General features: G+C 48.5%; 2 protein-coding genes across 16 annotated transcripts in view; both read right to left on the reverse strand.

Annotated features, from left to right (window-relative positions):
• Nucleotides 1–18,796, reverse strand: part of LOC100405843 (zinc finger and SCAN domain-containing protein 5A-like) — a 128,615-nt gene that overhangs the window by 77,320 nt on the left and 32,499 nt on the right. The gene's annotated exons all lie outside the window — the stretch shown is intronic.
• Nucleotides 1–18,796, reverse strand: part of LOC100402578 (zinc finger and SCAN domain-containing protein 5A) — a 112,217-nt gene that overhangs the window by 60,922 nt on the left and 32,499 nt on the right. The window lies entirely within an intron of this gene.

Consider the following 18,796-nt stretch of genomic DNA (forward strand, 5'->3'; position numbering starts at 1 on the left):
GGCAATTCTCCTGCCTCAGCCTCCCGAGTAGCTGGGATTACAGGCACGCGCCACCATGCCCAGCTAATTTTTTGTATTTTTAGTAGAGACGGGGTTTCACCATGTTGACCAGGATGGTCTCGATCTCTTGACCTCGTGATCCACCCGCCTCGGCCTCCCAAAGTGCTGGCATTACAGGCGTGAGCCACCGCGCCCGGCTCCATTATTTACCCGCACACACCACCCAGGCCAAGTCTGTTTGCTTCCCAGTGAACCAGCATCAGCAGCACACACTGCACTGTGGCTGTGAGATTATGACACGATGTCAGAAACACTCAGATATTAGGGCGCCGGTCAATGTGATTCGGCTCCCCGCCACCCCCACCATTCCATGGGTTCTGGACTCCAAAGTCCTCCTGGTGGTTTCTGCCGCTCCCATGATGACAGTTTCTGAGTTCTGTCCATCTTAGGTGGCTAAACAACCATGCGCTTTCCCTGTTTGCCCATCAACCTTGCGGTAGGACTCTCCTCTGTGGGTTCCTCCCAGAAATGTGTTGTGGGAAAAATCTTACGGAAACCTAGAATGACTGAATTTTGATGAAGGTGAGAGTGTCAGGAATGCCCCAACCTTGAGCGCATGGTTTCCCCGCCTTACCAGCTCTGCTCAGCTCTCCTCACCCCTCCTTTCCTTCTCCTCCTGCCTTTTGTCCCTCCCACATTGCCTGTGGAACTGCAGTCTTCGCCTTCAAACAAGCTCAATAATTCCATTCTCCGTCACTCCTGTCCCCCAAATCCACCCAACCTATACATACCAGCCCTCTGTGTGCCAAGAGGGCGGTATGCAGCTGAACTTTATTTTTTTATTTTATTATGATTATTTTTTTGAGATGGAGTCTTGCTCTACCACCCAGGCTGGAGTGCAATGGCGCGATCTTGGCTCACAACCACCTTCGCCTCCCGGGTTCAAGCGATTCTCCTGCCTCAGCCTCCAGGTAGCTGGTATTACAGGCACGCACTACCATGCCCAACTAATTTTTATATTTTTAGTAGAGACAGGGTTTCACCATGTTGGTCAGGCTGGCCTCAAACTCCTGACCCCATGATCTGCCCACCTCAGCCTCCCAAAGTGCTGGAATTACAGGCGTGAGCCCCCAGCTAGACTTTATAAAAAGCAAAATGTTCTTATTCCACATGTGAAGTGCCTGCCATGAAACCAAGTACCAATCTAATGTAGCCACTGTCATAACAACGGCGGGGAGTCGAGGTGGATGTGGCGGGAGTCACAGACTCACAGGGTTGGAAATCATCTGATTCACTAAACAGCTGGGGAAACTGAGGCCTGGAAGAAAGCAGAGCCTCGGAGGCAAGGTAGCCACTAAGAGTAGATTCACTCAGCACCTTAAATGAGCCAGGGAATTTCCAAGTATTCACGTGCACTGATTCTTTTAGTCCTTCTAACCTCTCTAAGAGGTGGAAACGCCACAACGTCCACAGTGACCAGCTCGCCCCAGGGCATCTCCAGTGTTAGCTCTGAAACACTTGCATCCTGGGAACCCCTTCCGTTCTGAGCAAACCAGGATGGTTGGTGTCTTAATTATGACTCCACTTTTCCAACGAGGAGACTGAGGCACAAGTAGATGGAGTGAGTTGCTGGTGGTCATGAGGCTGGGGTGACAGAGCCAGGACTGAAGCACGGGTCCTAATGGGTGGCACTCGCTGTTCTCAGGGTGAAGGCTGAGGCCCTTAAGCTGACTCCGAGGGTGCAGCATTACTGAGCTCCAGATACTCTCCAGCCATGCCTCATGCCACGGTCATCTTCCACCATCGTGACCCTGAGGTGGGCTGCTGTCGGGATCGTCCCATGTCGGATATCACTGTTGGGGGGTCTGTTAACTTGCCCAGTTTCCCCACAATAGGGGCACCACGTTGTGAGGAACGCCAGCAGGTGAGCAGACCCCTGACAGTGGGCCTCCTTCGATCCTCCTGTACCTGCAGGCTCCAACCTGCCCAGGAAGATGCCCACATTGTCCCCTCTGTCTGCGACCCTTTCCTCCCTCCTCTGCCAAATTTCTTCCCCCAGCTAACCCCTGCTCATCTTCCAGGTCTCAGACACGACCTAACTTCCCCCAAGATGCCTCCCCTGGAGTCCCCACAAGGTCAGCAACCATCACCCCCTTACAGCTTCCCACGGAACCCAGCAGGTCTACCCAAAACACTCACCCCAGTTTTTGACGCCTTTGCTGCCTGCTTCTCCGCCGAGTCTGTGAGCTCCCTGAGCATCTGGGTCAGGCCTGCTTTGCTTTCCACTGCACCCTCCATACCTTGTGTGATGCCCAGCACACAGGAGACGCCTCGTAAACACCTGTTAGAAGGCGTGACTGAGTAGTTGAGTCTGTGTCTTCACCCATAAAATGAGTGAGCTGGGTTGCCTCGTCTCTACCTCTGCCGTCCTGACTGGTTAGTTGGTGGTGTCTGAGACCCACGTCTTAATGTCGATTTCTCTCTCTACTCTGCACCTCCACTGGAACCTGGGCTGCCCACGTTGTCACCTCCAGATAGGACAGAGGAAGAAAGTAAGTACTGTGACAGTCTTTGTCTCTGAAACTAGATTCTCATAACCCACTCTGGGCTTTCAAACTCTTTAAAAAATGTCGCCGGGCGCGGTGGCTCACGCCTGTAATCCCAGCACTTTGGGAGGCCGAGGCAGGTGGATCACGAGGTCAACAGATCAAGACCATCCTGGTCAACATGGTGAAACCCCGTCTCTACTCAAAATACAAAAAATTAGCTGGGCATGGTGGCGTGTGCCCATAATCCCAGCTACTCAGGAGGCCGAGGCAGGAGAATTGCCTGAACCCAGGAGGCGGAGGTTGCGGTGAGCCGAGATCTCACCATTGCACTCCAGCCTGGGTAACAAGAGCGAAACTCCATCTCAAAAAAAAAAAAAAAAATGTCAGGGAAGGGTTGGTCCAGGCCCCAGTGTTTAGCCATTGGCCTGGCACCAGAAGCATCATGAGTACAGCTTCTGCTGAAGAATCTAAGCTATGCTATGCTGGTAAATGTCTAACACCCACCTCTGCACAAGGACAGTGGGAAAGGAAGCCCTGATTTGTAGTGACTGCCGTTTCCCGTGGTGTAAATACTCTGACCATGCCTGATTCCAGGCTACTAAGGGTCTAACGGCTGCCTTGTACGATTCCTGAATTTTAGTAATTGTCTCTTGTAAACCATCTCCAGCACCTCACTAAGTGTAAGCTACGTCTTTTCTATTTGGTGTAGAAATTGCTCCAATGCGGAGGGTGCTTACCCCATTTGTCTTCCAAAGGAAAAGTGATAGCCTGGGGGAGAGAAAGGGGCCAGGCCCTTTACAGAGGGTAGGGGAAATCTCAAGGAAGAAAGATGGTGGACCGGCCTCTTGTGAAGACAGACATGTTTATACTCTACCTAGTTATAGATATATTTATACTCTATGTAGTTATAGATAGAGTATAAATAGCTAAGATGACACGAGGCCCCTCTTCTCATGAGTACTGATCCTTAAGATCAAAGATTTGTCCATCTTTTAGTACATGTCCTAGAAAACCGTATGGCACATAGTGGGACTACACAAATGTTTCTCTTGTGTGTGGGTGGTTTTTTGTTTGTTTTTTTGGGAGGGGTTCTCACTCTGTTGCCCAGAATGGAGTGCAGTGGTGCGATCATAGCTCACTGCAGCCTAGACCGCCTCAGGGCTCAAGCGATCCTCCTGCCTCAGCCTCCTGAAGAGCTGAGACTACAGGTGCACACCACCATACCCAGCTGATATTTTCTTTTTTTTGCAGAGATGCCGTCTCACCATGTTGCCCAGGCTGATCTCGAACTCTTGGGCTCAAGCGATCTTCCTAGCTTGGCCTGCCAAAGTGGGGGAATTACAGGCATGAGCCACCACTTCTGGCCCTCACACATGTTTCTTGTACCTCTTATTCATGTTATTTTTGCTCATTAGAAGGAGCTGAAGAAAACGAATACTGGAGAACCTGCCTCTATTATATAACTGAATTCTTACAAGAGCAGTGGTCGAATGGAACACAAGTTATAAAGGGAAGTTGCCCCAAACTGATTAGCTGAAACTTTTTCAAAAAGACAGATTTCTTCTGTGTTCTATCTGGGTCTTCTGCATGAGAATACCAAGAGGTGGGACCCAGGTATCTGTTCTTTCAAAAGGTTTCTCAGGTGCTTCTGATGACTTGGCTCAGAGGGTTTGAGAACTACTGAGAGAAAGCAGGACTTAGCAAACTCCAGACAGGCCCACTGCTTGCTTTTATAAATAAAGTTTTATTGACACACAGTCACACCCATTCATTTGGGTATTATTTGTAGTTGTCTTTGTGCTCTAATGGCAGAGTTGCCTAGCTGTGACCAGGACCATGTAGCCTGCAGAGCCTACACTATTTACTGTCAGACCCTTTAGAGAAAATATTTGACCTCTGAGCTAGAGCAGTGCTTCTCAGGGTCTTTGTTTAAAATTAAGGTCAAGAACCCCACTTTATATCAAAGAAGGAGGATGTCTGTGATGGAGTTCTAAGCTCTTTTTGCCTCCCAAATGGTGATTCTTTGGGCCAGACGCGGTGGCTCGTGCCTGTAATCCCAGCACTTTGCGAGGCTGAGGTGGGAGGATGGCTTGAGCCCAGGAGTTTAAGACCAGCCTGGGCAACGTAGGGAGACGCCTCTCTATTGAAAATCAATACATAAAGAGTTAAAAATACTGAATGGAGGAATAATTGAATGTCATGTCTGCTGATTCTACTCTCTTGCTCACTCTTTTCCATACTGACTCCCTGAATGCTGGTTCTGCTTTTCCTTTCCTCTGGGTCACTTGGAAGTATTCAGGTGCCGGGAAGAAGAGGGGACAAGAAAAAGAATGGAATCTTCGGATAGTTCTTCTCAATGTAGAACACAAGTTGAGAGGGACCCTCCATCAGCTGCCCCCCTCTCTGAAGGAGTTTCAGGGTGGACAGCAAGCCCCACATTGTGTGGAGAGCTGTGAGGGTGTGTCTGGGGTATGGGTGGGTCTGGGGCTACGTCCAGGACTGGGTGTGTGAGCCCTTAGCATATCACATCCCTGAGCTCACAGGACCATTGAGTTGTACGTATTTGCTGGGAGGGTGACTGAGAAGAGAACCAGAGAGGAGTGCCTTGCTCCTCCCTCAAGCTCTCCCTCCTGACCCTCAGGGGAGAAATGAGAGAACCCTGGAGACTCAGAGGGATGCTCTAGTATCTTCTTAATCTCTGGAGGATTCATCCCCATGGAAACTGGATACCTGGGGCTCTGTCCACCTGGATTCATGCATCTCTAAAGGAGTAAAATCTCAAAGATGCATCTCAAGTCATCCCCCATGGGCCCCAGCCTGATCCATTGAATCTGGAAGATACTTTATTTCTCATTTTTGGGAAGGTCTGTTTTGAGAACCAGCAGGGTGGGAGGAGCTAGAAGGAGGCCTTATTAACTTCTTTTCCTCTCCTCTCGGTGCCTCCACTGGTGCCCAACAATGCCCACTGGATCTTCTGCTCCTGGCATCTCAACAGTATTGAAACGTAAGTCTTGTTTCACATTTGACCCCTTCTGTTTTGCTCCTGTTCACATCTCTGCCAAGGGAGGTCCACTCTTAGCCAAGCCCGGCAACCACCACTCACTTTCTGTCTCTGTGAATTTGAGGATTCCAGGTACCTCACAGAGGTGGGATCATACACTGTGTGGTCTTTCGTGTCTGGCTTCGTTCACTCAGCGTAGCACCCTCAAGGTTCACCAAGATTGTGGCCTGTGTCAGGGCTGCGTTCCTCTTCATGGCTGAGTCATACTCCACTGTATGGACAGATCACACTTTTCATCCAATCTTGTGTCTGGCTTCGTTCATTCAGCATAGCACCCTCAAGGTTCATCAAGATTGTGCCCTGTGTCAGGGCTGCGTTCCTCTTCATGGCTGAGTCATACTCCATTATATGGATAGATCACACTTTTAATCCAATCTTGTGTCTGGCTTCATTCACTCAGCATAGCACCCTCAAGGTTCACCAAGATTGTGGCCTGTGTCAGGGCTGCGTTCCTCTTCATGGCTGAGTCATACTCCATTATATGGATAGATCACACTTTTAATCCAATCTTGTGTCTGGCTTCATTCACTCAGCATAGCACCCTCAAGGTTCATCAAGATTGTGCCCTGTGTCAGGGCTGCGTTCCTCTTCATGGCTGAGTCATACTCCACTGTATGGACAGATCACACTTTTCATCCAATCTTGTGTCTGGCTTCATTCACTCAGCATAGCACCCTCAAGGTTCATCAAGATTGTGCCCTGTGTCAGGGCTGCGTTCCTCTTCATGGCTGAGTCATACTCCACTGTATGGACAGATCACACTTTTCATCCAATCTTGTGTCTGGCTTCATTCACTCAGCATAGCACCCTCAAGGTTCACCAAGATTGTGGCCTGTGTCAGGGCTGCGTTCCTCTTCATGGCTGAGTCATACTCCACTGTATGGACAGATCACACTTTTCATCCAATCTTGTGTCTGGCTTCGTTCACTCAGCATAGCACCCTCAAGGTTCATCAAGATTGTGCCCTGTGTCAGGGCTGCATTCCTCTTCATGGCTGAGTCATACTCCATTATACGGATAGATCACACTTTTAATCCAATCTTGTGTCTGGCTTCATTCACTCAGCATAGCACCCTCAAGGTTCACCAAGATTGTGGCCTGTGTCAGGGCTGCGTTCCTCTTCATGGCTGAGTCATACCCCACTGTATGGACAGAGCGCACTTTTAATCCAATCATCCACTGATAGACTTTCGGGTTGATTCTGCCTTTTGGCTGAGGACACATTTCTCTTTTGGTCCACATTCAAAGCCATCTAAAACCCAGTTCTGAGACAGCATCTTGTCCACGCCTCACGCCTACCTCCAAACCCCACTTCTATGCAGCTGGAGCCTCAATGAAACCCGAGACATCCTGATATGAAAAAACAAATTGAAGAAGGGTATCCTGCAGCTGAAGAGCACATTCCAGGCACCAGGCACAGCTGTAAGTGCTGGACTCGTGATGGTCCCCAAGCCATCAGCCTTGTTTTACAACCGAAGACATGGTGGTGAGAGAAAGCGAGCAGCTTGCTCAGGCTCACACAGCCAATAACTCACACAGCCAGTAACTCACACAGCCAGTAACTCACACAGCCAGTAACTAACTCACACAGCCAGTAACTCACACAGCCAGTAACTCACACAGCCAGTAACTAACTCACACAGCCAGTAACTCACACAGCCAGTAACTAACTCACACAGCCGGTAACTCACACAGCCAGTAACTAACTCACACAGCCGGTAACTCACACAGCCAGTAACTAACTCACACAGCCAGTAACTCACACAGCCAGTAACTCACACAGCCAGTAACTAACTCACACAGCCAGTAACTCACACAGCCAGTAACTCACACAGCCAGTAACTAACTCACACAGCCGGTAACTCACACAGCCAGTAACTAACTCACACAGCCGGTAACTCACACAGCCAGTAACTCACACAGCCAGTAACTAACTCACACAGCCAGTAACTAACTCACACAGCCAGTAACTCACACAGCCAGTAACTCACACAGCCAGTAACTAACTCACACAGCCAGTAACTCACACAGCCAGTAACTAACTCACACAGCCAGTAACTAACTCACACAGCCAGTAACTAACTCACACAGCCAGTAACTCACACAGCCAGTAACTCACACAGCCAGTAACTAACTCACACAGCCAGTAACTAACTCACACAGCCAGTAACTAACTCACACAGCCGGTAACTCACACAGCCAGTAACTCACACAGCCAGTAACTAACTCACACAGCCAGTAACTAACTCACACAGCCAGTAACTCACACAGCCAGTAACTCACACAGCCAGTAACTAACTCACACAGTCGGTAACTCACACAGCCAGTAACTAACTCACACAGCCGGTAACTCACACAGCCGGTAACTCACACAGCCAGTAACTAACTCACACAGCCAGTAACTAACTCACACAGCCAGTAACTCACACAGCCAGTAACTCACACAGCCAGTAACTAACTCACACAGCCAGTAACTCACACAGCCAGTAACTCACACAGCCAGTAACTAACTCACACAGCCAGTAACTAACTCACACAGCCAGTAACTCACACAGCCAGTAACTAACTCACACAGCCAGTAACTAACTCACACAGCCAGTAACTAACTCACACAGCCAGTAACTAACTCACACAGCCAGTAACTAACTCACACAGCCAGTAACTAACTCACACAGCCGGTAACTCACACAGCCGGTAACTCACACAGCCAGTAACTAACTCACACAGCCAGTAACTAACTCACACAGCCAGTAACTCACACAGCCAGTAACTCACACAGCCAGTAACTAACTCACACAGCCAGTAACTCACACAGCCAGTAACTCACACAGCCAGTAACTAACTCACACAGCCAGTAACTAACTCACACAGCCAGTAACTCACACAGCCAGTAACTAACTCACACAGCCAGTAACTAACTCACACAGCCAGTAACTAACTCACACAGCCAGTAACTAACTCACACAGCCAGTAACTAACTCACACAGCCAGTAACTAACTCACACAGCCAGTAACTAACTCACACAGCCAGTAACTAACTCACACAGCCAGTAACTCACACAGCCAGTAACTCACACAGCCAGTAACTCACACAGCCAGTAACTAACTCACACAGCCAGTAACTAACTCACACAGCCAGTAACTCACACAGCCAGTAACTAACTCACACAGCCGGTAACTCACACAGCCAGTAACTAACTCACACAGTCGGTAACTCACACAGCCGGTAACTCACACAGCCAGTAACTAACTCACACAGCCAGTAACTAACTCACACAGCCAGTAACTAACTCACACAGCCAGTAACTCACACAGCCAGTAACTAACTCACACAGCCAGTAACTAACTCACACAGCCAGTAACCAACTCACACAGCCAGTAACTCACACAGCCAGTAACTAACTCACACAGCCAGTAACTAACTCACACAGCCAGTAACCAACTCACACAGCCAGTAACTCACACAGCCAGTAACTAACTCACACAGCCAGTAACTAACTCACACAGCCAGTAACCAACTCACACAGCCGGTAACTCACACAGCCAGTAACTAACTCACACAGCCAGTAACTAACTCACACAGCCAGTAACTAACTCACACAGCCAGTAACTAACTCACACAGCCAGTAACTAACTCACACAGCCGGTAACTCACACAGCCGGTAACTCACACAGCCAGTAACTAACTCACACAGCCAGTAACTAACTCACACAGCCAGTAACTCACACAGCCAGTAACTAACTCACACAGCCAGTAACTAACTCACACAGCCAGTAACTAACTCACACAGCCAGTAACTAACTCACACAGCCAGTAACTCACACAGCCAGTAACTAACTCACACAGCCAGTAACTCACACAGCCAGTAACTCACACAGCCAGTAACTAACTCACACAGCCAGTAACTAACTCACACAGCCAGTAACTCACACAGCCAGTAACTAACTCACACAGCCAGTAACTAACTCACACAGCCAGTAACTAACTCACACAGCCAGTAACTAACTCACACAGCCAGTAACTAACTCACACAGCCAGTAACTAACTCACACAGCCAGTAACTAACTCACACAGCCAGTAACTAACTCACACAGCCAGTAACTCACACAGCCAGTAACTCACACAGCCAGTAACTAACTCACACAGCCAGTAACTAACTCACACAGCCAGTGCAGAGAGTAACGTAAGCCCAGTCTGACCCCCAGACGGTGCTAGCTATTAAACAGTGCAAACTGGAACATGTTTATTTATTTATTTTTTTTTTTTTTTGAGACGGAGTTTCGCTCTTGTTCCCCAGGCTAGAGTGCAATGGCGCGATCTCGGCTCACTGCAACCTCCGCCTCCTGGGTTCAGGCAATTCTCCTGCCTCAGCCTCCCGAGTAGCTGGGATTACAGGCACGCGCCACCATGCCCAGCTAATTTTTTGTATTTTTGGTAGAGACGGGGTTTCACCATGTTGGGCGGGATGGTCTCGATCTCTTGACCTCGTGATCCACCTGCCTCGGCCTCCCAAAGTGCTGGGATTACAGGCGTGAGCCACCGCGCCCGGCTAGAACAGGTTTAAAGCAGCTCAGACTAACGAGGCCCTGCCGCATCCCTACACCAAAGTATTATTATTAGTTTATGTTGTGTGTGTTGTAAAAACGATAAAATTAAGCTAAGAAGGGGAAGCAGAACCGGCAGAGTGTGCACTGTGGGTGCGGGTTCTGTGGGCTTCGGACCCTCGCCTCCTGAAAGGCGCAGCCCCTGGTCTATACAACAGACCCTCGCCTCCTGAAAGGCGCAGCCCCCTGGTCTATACAACAGACCCTCGACTCCTGAAAGGCGCAGCCCCCGGTCTATACAACAGACCCTCGCCTCCTGAAAGGCGCAGCCCCCAGTCTATACAACAGACCCTCGCCTCCTGAAAGGCGCAGCCCCCTGGTCTATACAACACACGTAGTAGTTCCAGCCTCACAGGTTGTGAGGAGTAAACAGGATTGTGCACTGAGCAGGACGATTCTCACCTGGGAGATGTGGCCCCTCAGGGGACGCCTGGCAATGCCTAGAGAGGTTTTTGGTTGTCAGGACTCGGGGAGGTGGTGGGGGAGGCTAATGGTACCTAATGCGGGGAGTCTCGAGATGTTCCTGAACACCCTACAATGCACAGGACACCCCATCCCCACAACAAAAAAACTATCCAGCCCAAATTTCACTCGTCTAGAGGTCGAGAATCCCCCTCTGAATAAAGTGTCTGCATGGGATAAGAGTTCAGCTGGGCTCTCATCAAAGGGTCTCATTTGCGTTTGTTCGGAAGGCCCCACGTCTGCGGGAGGCACCTCTGCCCTGCTCCTTCCGCTCCTTTTCTTCGGCTCTTCTCCCTCCTGCGTCCTCAGGCTGCACCCACAGCACCTCGCAAACGAAAAGTGGACCTGGCCCTGCTCCAGGACCAAGCAAAACCCAAACCCAACAAGAAAATCCCAACACCTGCCTGAGGGCCCACCAGGTGCCAAGCTCTGTGCTCAGTGATGCACGGGGGCTCTCTCTCCCTGACCCGCACATACACCCAGGATGCATGTGGACGCCCTGTGCTCAGTGATGCACGGGGGCTCTTTCTCCCTGACCCGCACATACACCCAGGATGCATGTAAACACTCTGTGCTCAGTGATGCACGGGGGCTCTCTCTCCCTGACCCGCACATACACCCAGGATGCATGTGGACGCCCTGTGCTCAGTGATGCACGGGGGCTCTTTCTCCCTGACCCGCACATACACCCAGGATGCATGTAAACACTCTGTGCTCAGTGATGCACGGGGGCTCTCTCTCCCTGACCCGCACATACACCCAGGATGCATGTGGACGCCCTGTGCTCAGTGATGCACGGGGGCTCTTTCTCCCTGACCCGCACATACACCCAGGATGCATGTGGACGCTCTATGCCTGGCGATGCATGGGGCTCTTTCTCCCTGACCCGCACATACACCCAGGATGCATGTAAACACTCTGTGTGCGGAGATGCACGGGGGCTCTTTCTCCCTGACCCGCACATACACCCAGGATGCATGTAAACACTCTGTGCTCAGTGATGCACGGGGGCTCTTTCTCCCTGACCCGCACATACACCCAGGATGCATGTAAACACTCTGTGCGCGGTGATGCACGGGGGCTCTTCCTCCCTGACCCGCACATACACCCAGGATGCATGTAAACACTCTGTGCGCGGTGATGCACAGGGGCTCTTTCTCCCTGACCCGCACATACACCCAGGATGCATGTGGACGCTCTATGCCTGGCGATGCATGGGGCTCTTTCTCCCTGACCCGCACATACACCCAGGATGCATGTAAACACTCTGTGCTCAGTGATGCACGGGGCTCTTTCTCCCTGACCTGCACATACACCCAGGATGCATGTAAACACTCTGTGCTCAGTGATGCACGAGGCTCTTTCTCCCTGACCTGCACATACACCCAGGATGCATGTGGACACTCCGTGCGCGGTGATGCACGGGGGCTCTTTCTCCCTGATCCGCACATACACCCAGGATGCATGTAAACACTCTGTGCGCGGTGATGCACGGGGGCTCTTTCTCCCTGACCCGCACATACACCCAGGATGCATGTAAACACTCTGTGCGCGGTGATGCACGGGGGCTCTTTCTCCCTGACCCGCACATACACCCAGGATGCATGTAAACACTCTATGCCTGGTGATGCACGGGGGCTCTTTCTCCCTGACCCGCACATACACCCAGGATGCATGTGGTTCAGCCGAGACAGCCTGAGTTTTGGGGCAAACACACCTGGCTGGGAACTCTACTCCCATCATCTATCATTCGGTATAACTTACTCAAACTTCCTTAGATTCTGTTTTCCTACTTGATTAATGGAGAGAATATTTTTTGTTTGAGAATTCAATGATATAAAGCAGGGATGAATCAGCAATTTTTTTTCTTTACTGTAAAACACCAAATAGTAAATATCTTAGGTTTTCAGGGCCAGGTGGTCTCTGCAGCCACTCGCTACTCAATGCTGCCTTTGTGGCCTGAAAGCAGCCACTGACAACACATAGAGAATGGGCATGGCTCTGTTCCAGTAAAACTTTATTTACAAAAGTGGTAGCCAACAGACTGTGAATGGGCATGGCTCTGTTCCAATAAAACTTTATCTACAAAAGTAGTAGTCAACACACTGTGAATGGGCATGGCTCTGTTCCAATAAAACTTTATCTACAAAAGTAGTAGCCAACACACTGTGAATGGGCATGGCTCTGTTCCAATAAAACTTTATTTACAAAAGTGGTAGCCAACACACTGTGAATGGGCATGGCTCTGTTCCAATAAAACTTTATCTACAAAAGCAGGTGTCAGGATGTCCACCCACGGATGAATGGGTAAACAAAATGTGTCTATTCATACAATGGAATGTTACTCGGCCACAAAGAAAGTGCTGACATAGGAGACAACATACATGAGCCTTGAAAACACAGTGCTCAGTGAAAGAAGCCAGACACAAAAGCACAGAGGGTATGACTCCAGCTCTATGAAATGTGCACAGGAAGCAAGTCCATAGGTAGAAATAGCAGTTTTGTGGTTGCCCAGGACCACGAGAGAGGAGGGTGAGCCCAGAGAAACAGGGAGTGACTGTGCAGGGTAACTGGGTTCGGGGGGCAATGGCCAACGGGTACACGGTTTCTTTTTTGAGTGATGAAAATGTTCTAAAATTGATTGTGGTGATGGATGCACAGCTTTGTAAATGTACTAAAAAATACTATCTTGTACACTTAACAGGTGACTCAGTTACATGAATTATATTAATATGCCAACCAAGTTGTTACTAAGAAAACAAGTTCGGAAAACCACAACAGCTGAAGGTATGGAACGTGCCACCGCTTGGATGACGTATGTAGGCACCTACATTACAGGGACACGAAATGTACAGAAAAAAGGCTGGGTGCAGTGGCTCTCGCCTGTAATCCCAGCACTTTGGGAGGCTAAGGCAGGTGGATCATCTGAGGTCAGGAGTTCAAGACCTGCCTGGCCAATATGGCAAAACCCATCTCTACAAAACTACAATGACCTGGGCGTGGTCGTGGGCACCTGTAACCCCAGCTACTCGGAAGGCTGAGGCGGGAAGTTCACTTGAACCTGAGAGGCAGAGGTTGCAGTGAGCCAAGTCTGCATCACTGCACTCCAGCCTGGGCAACAGAGCGAGACACCATCTCCAAACAGAGAAGATGGGAATGGCGTGGCAGCCTCCCTCCCCGCCTGAGTCCTGCAAAGCACTGCCATCCCCTATGACCCACCGCGCAGCCTTCGACTGTCTGCCTTGTTAACTGCTGCACGTCCTGACCACCCACCACGACCCACCCGGGGCTCACCGCTCCGTCTTCTGATGTTGTGGTTTTTCCCTGTATGCGGCCGCCTCCTCCATGGCTCCTTGGAACTGCACACTCTGGGCCCTGTCTGCTCCCTCTCTGGGCCCTGAACTACATCTTGCTTCCTGCACCCCATTTCCTTCCAGATGGAGCACATCAGAGATCCTAGGTAAAACCTAACTCCGTGCATGTCCCCGGACTTTGTGGGAAGCTGGTTTGGGGAGAATATTTTATAATACCTAGTATTAGGTATGAATACTAGGCGGGGCCATGTGGGGTGATGGAAAGCTGAAAGATGGATCTGACATGCTCACACCCTCACACCAACTGACAGTCTAATGGAGGTGGGAGACGGACAAGTCCCAGGCAGTTACATTACAGCCAGGAGGAGGTGGCAGTGGGGACAGTGTGAAAGGGGACGATGAGGGAATCCAGCAGGGCTTCTCGGAGGAGGAGTGCTTGGGGCGAGCTTGCTGGGCCTGTTGGTCTGGAAGTATTTCTCATGCTGCTCCCTCTGATTTGCACCGTATGCCCCTGTCTTCCTTATTAGGTTTGCTGAGCCTCCCAGTACTGGTAAGTCTGCTGACTGTGCTGCTTTGCACTCACTCCTGTGCACAGACACAGACAGGTGCTGGCTTCTTACTATGGTGGAGGAGCCTTAAATAGCATCAGACCGGCCGGGCGCGGTGGCTCAAGCCTGTAATCCCAGCACTTTGGGAGGCCGAGACGGGTGGATCACGAGGTCTAGAGATCAAGACCATCCTGGTCAACATGGTGAAATCCCATCTCTACTAAAAATACAAAAAATTAGCTGGGCACGGTGGCGCGCGCCTGTAATCCCAGCTACTCGGGAGGCTGAGGCAGGAGAATTGCCTGAACCCAGGAGGCGGAGGTTGCGGTGAGCCGAGATTGCGCCACTGCACTCCAGCCTGGGTAACAAGAGCGAAACTCCGTCTCAAAAAAGAAAAAGAAGTAGGTTACAGGTCTGTTGGATGTTGTCATGTCCTACAAAGACAACAGAGTAATGTAGTCTATATAACCACATGGAGTAATTGACATGGAAACACAGTGTGGGGGGAAGTTAAATTTTTTGGCCATGTGCGGTGGCTCATGCCTGTAATCCTAGCACTTTGGGAGGCCCAGGCAGGTGGATCACTTGAGGTCAGGAGTTCGAGACCAGCCTGGCCAACATGGTGAAACTGTCTGTACTAAAAATACAAAAAATTAGCCAGGCGTGGTGGTGCGCACCTGTAATTCCAGGTACTCAGGAGACTGAGGCAGGAGAATTGCTCGAACCTGGGAGGCGGAGATTGCAGTGGCGAATATCATGTCATTGTACTCCAGCCCGGGCAACAAGAGCGAAACTCTGTCTCAAAAAAAAAAGTTTTTAAAGGGCAGTCAGGGGAACATGACATTTGAGCAAAGGCTTGAAGAAGAAGGGCAGGTGAGGCAGACGTAGCTGGGGGAAGGGCACTCCGGGAAGATGGAATAGCATGTGCACAGGTGTGGGTAACCCCCCACATGGGCACCAAGAAGGAGAGCTGTGCAAACCCCAGGCACAATTCGAGCCTGAAGAATATCCTCGTTTATAGTGTTATTACTCAGCTATTTCCTTTATATAATCCTTTATATATAATCTTATATTAGTTTATAGAATTAGTGCCTGAGTATAACTTACTGCTTACATCTATCTAGCTTATATAATCATACTTAGTACTTCTATCTAGCATACTTAGCTCCATATAATCTTTCTATGTAGTCATATAAATATTGTAGTCTATATAACCATATATATACTCCATATAATCATATATGTATTGTAGTCTATATAATCATATATATATTCTATATAATCATATAGGTATTGTAGTCTATATAACCATATATATATTCTATATAATCATATAGGTATTGTAGTCTATATAACCATATATATATTCCATATAATCATATAGGTATCATAGTCTATATAATCATATATATATTCTACATAATCATATAGGTATTGTAGTCTATATAACCATATATATATTCCATATAATCATATAGGTATTATAGTCTATATAATCATATATATATTCTATATAATCATATAGGTATTGCAGTCTACATAATCATATATATATTCCGTATAATCATACAGGTATTGTAGTCTGTATAACCATATATATATTCTGTATAATTATACAGGTATTATAGTCTGTATAATCATATATATATTCTGTATAATCATAGTCTATATAACCATATATATATTCTATATAATCATACAGGTATTATAGTCTATATAATCATATATGTATTCTATATAATCATACAGGTATTGTAGTCTATATAATCATATATGTATTCTATATAATCATACAGGTATTATAGTCTATATAATCATATATATATTCTATATAATCATATAGGTATTGTAGTCTATATAACCATATATATATTCTATATAATCATATAGGTATTGTAGTCTATATAATCATATATATATTCTATATAATCATATAGGTATTGTAGTCTATATAATCATATATATATTCTATATAATCATATAGGTATTGTAGTCTATATAATCATATATATATTCTATATAATCACATAGGTATTGTAGTCTATATAATCATATATATATTCTATATAATCATATAGGTATTGTAGTCTATATAATCATATATATATTCCGTATAATCATATAGGTATTGTAGTCTATATAATCATATATATATTCCGTATAATCATATAGGTATTGTAGTCTATATAATCATATATATATTCTATATAATCATATAGGTATTGTAGTCTATATAATCATATATATATTCTATATAATCATATAGGCATTGTAGTCGGAGCTGTACCAACACATTTAGTGACGATTTATATAATCTTTCTATATAACCATATAGTAGTTTGTAGTAGGAGGAATGCCTAGAGCAGTCACAGAACAGAAGCAGTACATGGGAAAACAGCCAGACGAGGACACGAACCAAAGACCCAGGTGGTGGCGTCCCTGCCTGAAAGGGCATACGCTGTATGGCAGGCTTGGAGCAAGAACCTCTCCTCCTGAAAAAAGAGTTGTAGTACCTTGCATCCAGTTCCTGTGGAAAGTAGGCCTCAGGCCTGAGATCCCACAAATAACCGAGGGAGAAGAACCCCTCTAGTGTGACCAGGTCGTGGCAGCTGTACACCCTGTTAGCGTTTTCTTGCTTCTGTGCTAGCTCAAATCATCCTCCCATAAATATCTCACAGAAGAGCACAAGTCTGTCAGCTCCCACCGCATTGGCTTACAGTATCCTTCTATTAGAAATCCTCTGAAGTCTCCAGCCCCCAGATAAGAAGTGTTACACAGGATACCTGTTACACACAGCCCACCTCCTTGCCTTGATGACCTAAGGGGGGTGGACCCCTTTTCTGTACATGACCCTCTACTACTGCACACGGCACGGCACCCTACTGCTCACGGCCCACCTCTCTGCCCAGGTGACACAATGGGGTGGCCCCCTTGCTTGTCACTCACGTGATTATGTATGCCTTATCACTAAGCCTATAGACGATGACCTCAGTTACAAGCCTTCCCCCTGCTTGTACCTAATAAATACAGACTCTGCTGGGTGTTCGAGGCCTCGTCTGTCTCCGCTTATAGGTGGGGTGGCCCCCACGTCCAGCTGCTCTTCTCCAGTTCTTCAGTGTCCTGTCTCTTTACGTCTCGGATCCTGCATCTCAGCACAGCATAAGGGACACCCCACGACCCTGTGGGGCCAACAGCCCTACACACAGGTCCTGAGGCAGGAGAGTCCCTGGGATCCAGGGACACGGAGGAAACTAACCACATTCTCTTCTCTCATTCGAGGCACCAGAAGCCCTGTTTAGAGTTTGGTCTCCATCCACTTCGTCATTCACCTGATGGTTTCTTTTCTCTTCCTTTTTTCCTCCTTCTCCTCCTCTTCCTCCCTCCCTCTCTCACCCCCTTTCTTTCTTTCCTCTTCCTCCTTCTCTTTCTCCTCCTCCTCTTCATTTTCAGAAGAAACAAGGGACTGCCAGGAGGAAGGTGAGTGCATGGAGTCACGCCATCCCTCATCTACAGGACAGTGTGTCCCTTCACTGGGCTAGGATAAAGCCTTAGAAGATTTCAGGTAATAAGGCCAGGGCCGTTGGTACCTGAGAGGCTGCCTTCCCAAAGGGTATCTGAAGTCTGCAAGCCACTGCCGCTTTTACACTGCTCATGGGCATCAAGAAGACCCAACATACTCAGATGTGAGTGGGAGACATTTTTATCCCAGCTGCTGCTTCTGGGGACTGTTGGGTCCTCTCTTCCCCTCTTGAAATTACCAGGTTAAGTCCTGGATGACAGGACTGTGGGGCGGAAAACCAAGGGAAGGAACACCAGATAATGGCAGCAAGCCTCCAAGTGACCCAGACGGTGGGGAAGAGCACTTTAAAATAGGTAGAGGCCGGGCGTGGTGGCTCAAGCCTGTAATCCCAGCACTTTGGGAGGCCGAGGCGGGTGGATCACGAGGTCAAGAGATCGAGACCATCCTGGTCAACATGGTGAAACCCCGTCTCTACTAAAAATACAAAAAATTAGCTGGGCACGGTGGCGCGTGCCTGTAATCCCAGCTACTCAGGAGGCTGAGGCAGGAGAATTGCCTGAACCCAGGAGGCGGAGGTTGCGGTGAGCCGAGATCGCGCCATTGCACTCCAGCCTGGGTAACAAGAGTGAAACTGTCTCAGAAAGAAAAAAACAGACAGGGTCAGACTTGTGACGTCTTGGATGTGAGGTGTGAGGCAGCCAAAAGGCATCCCTGACTGTTTGTCTGGGGTATGGAGG

This window comes from Callithrix jacchus, chromosome 22, assembly GCF_049354715.1.
Source record: "Callithrix jacchus isolate 240 chromosome 22, calJac240_pri, whole genome shotgun sequence".
NCBI classification, from domain to species: Eukaryota; Metazoa; Chordata; class Mammalia; order Primates; family Cebidae; genus Callithrix; species Callithrix jacchus.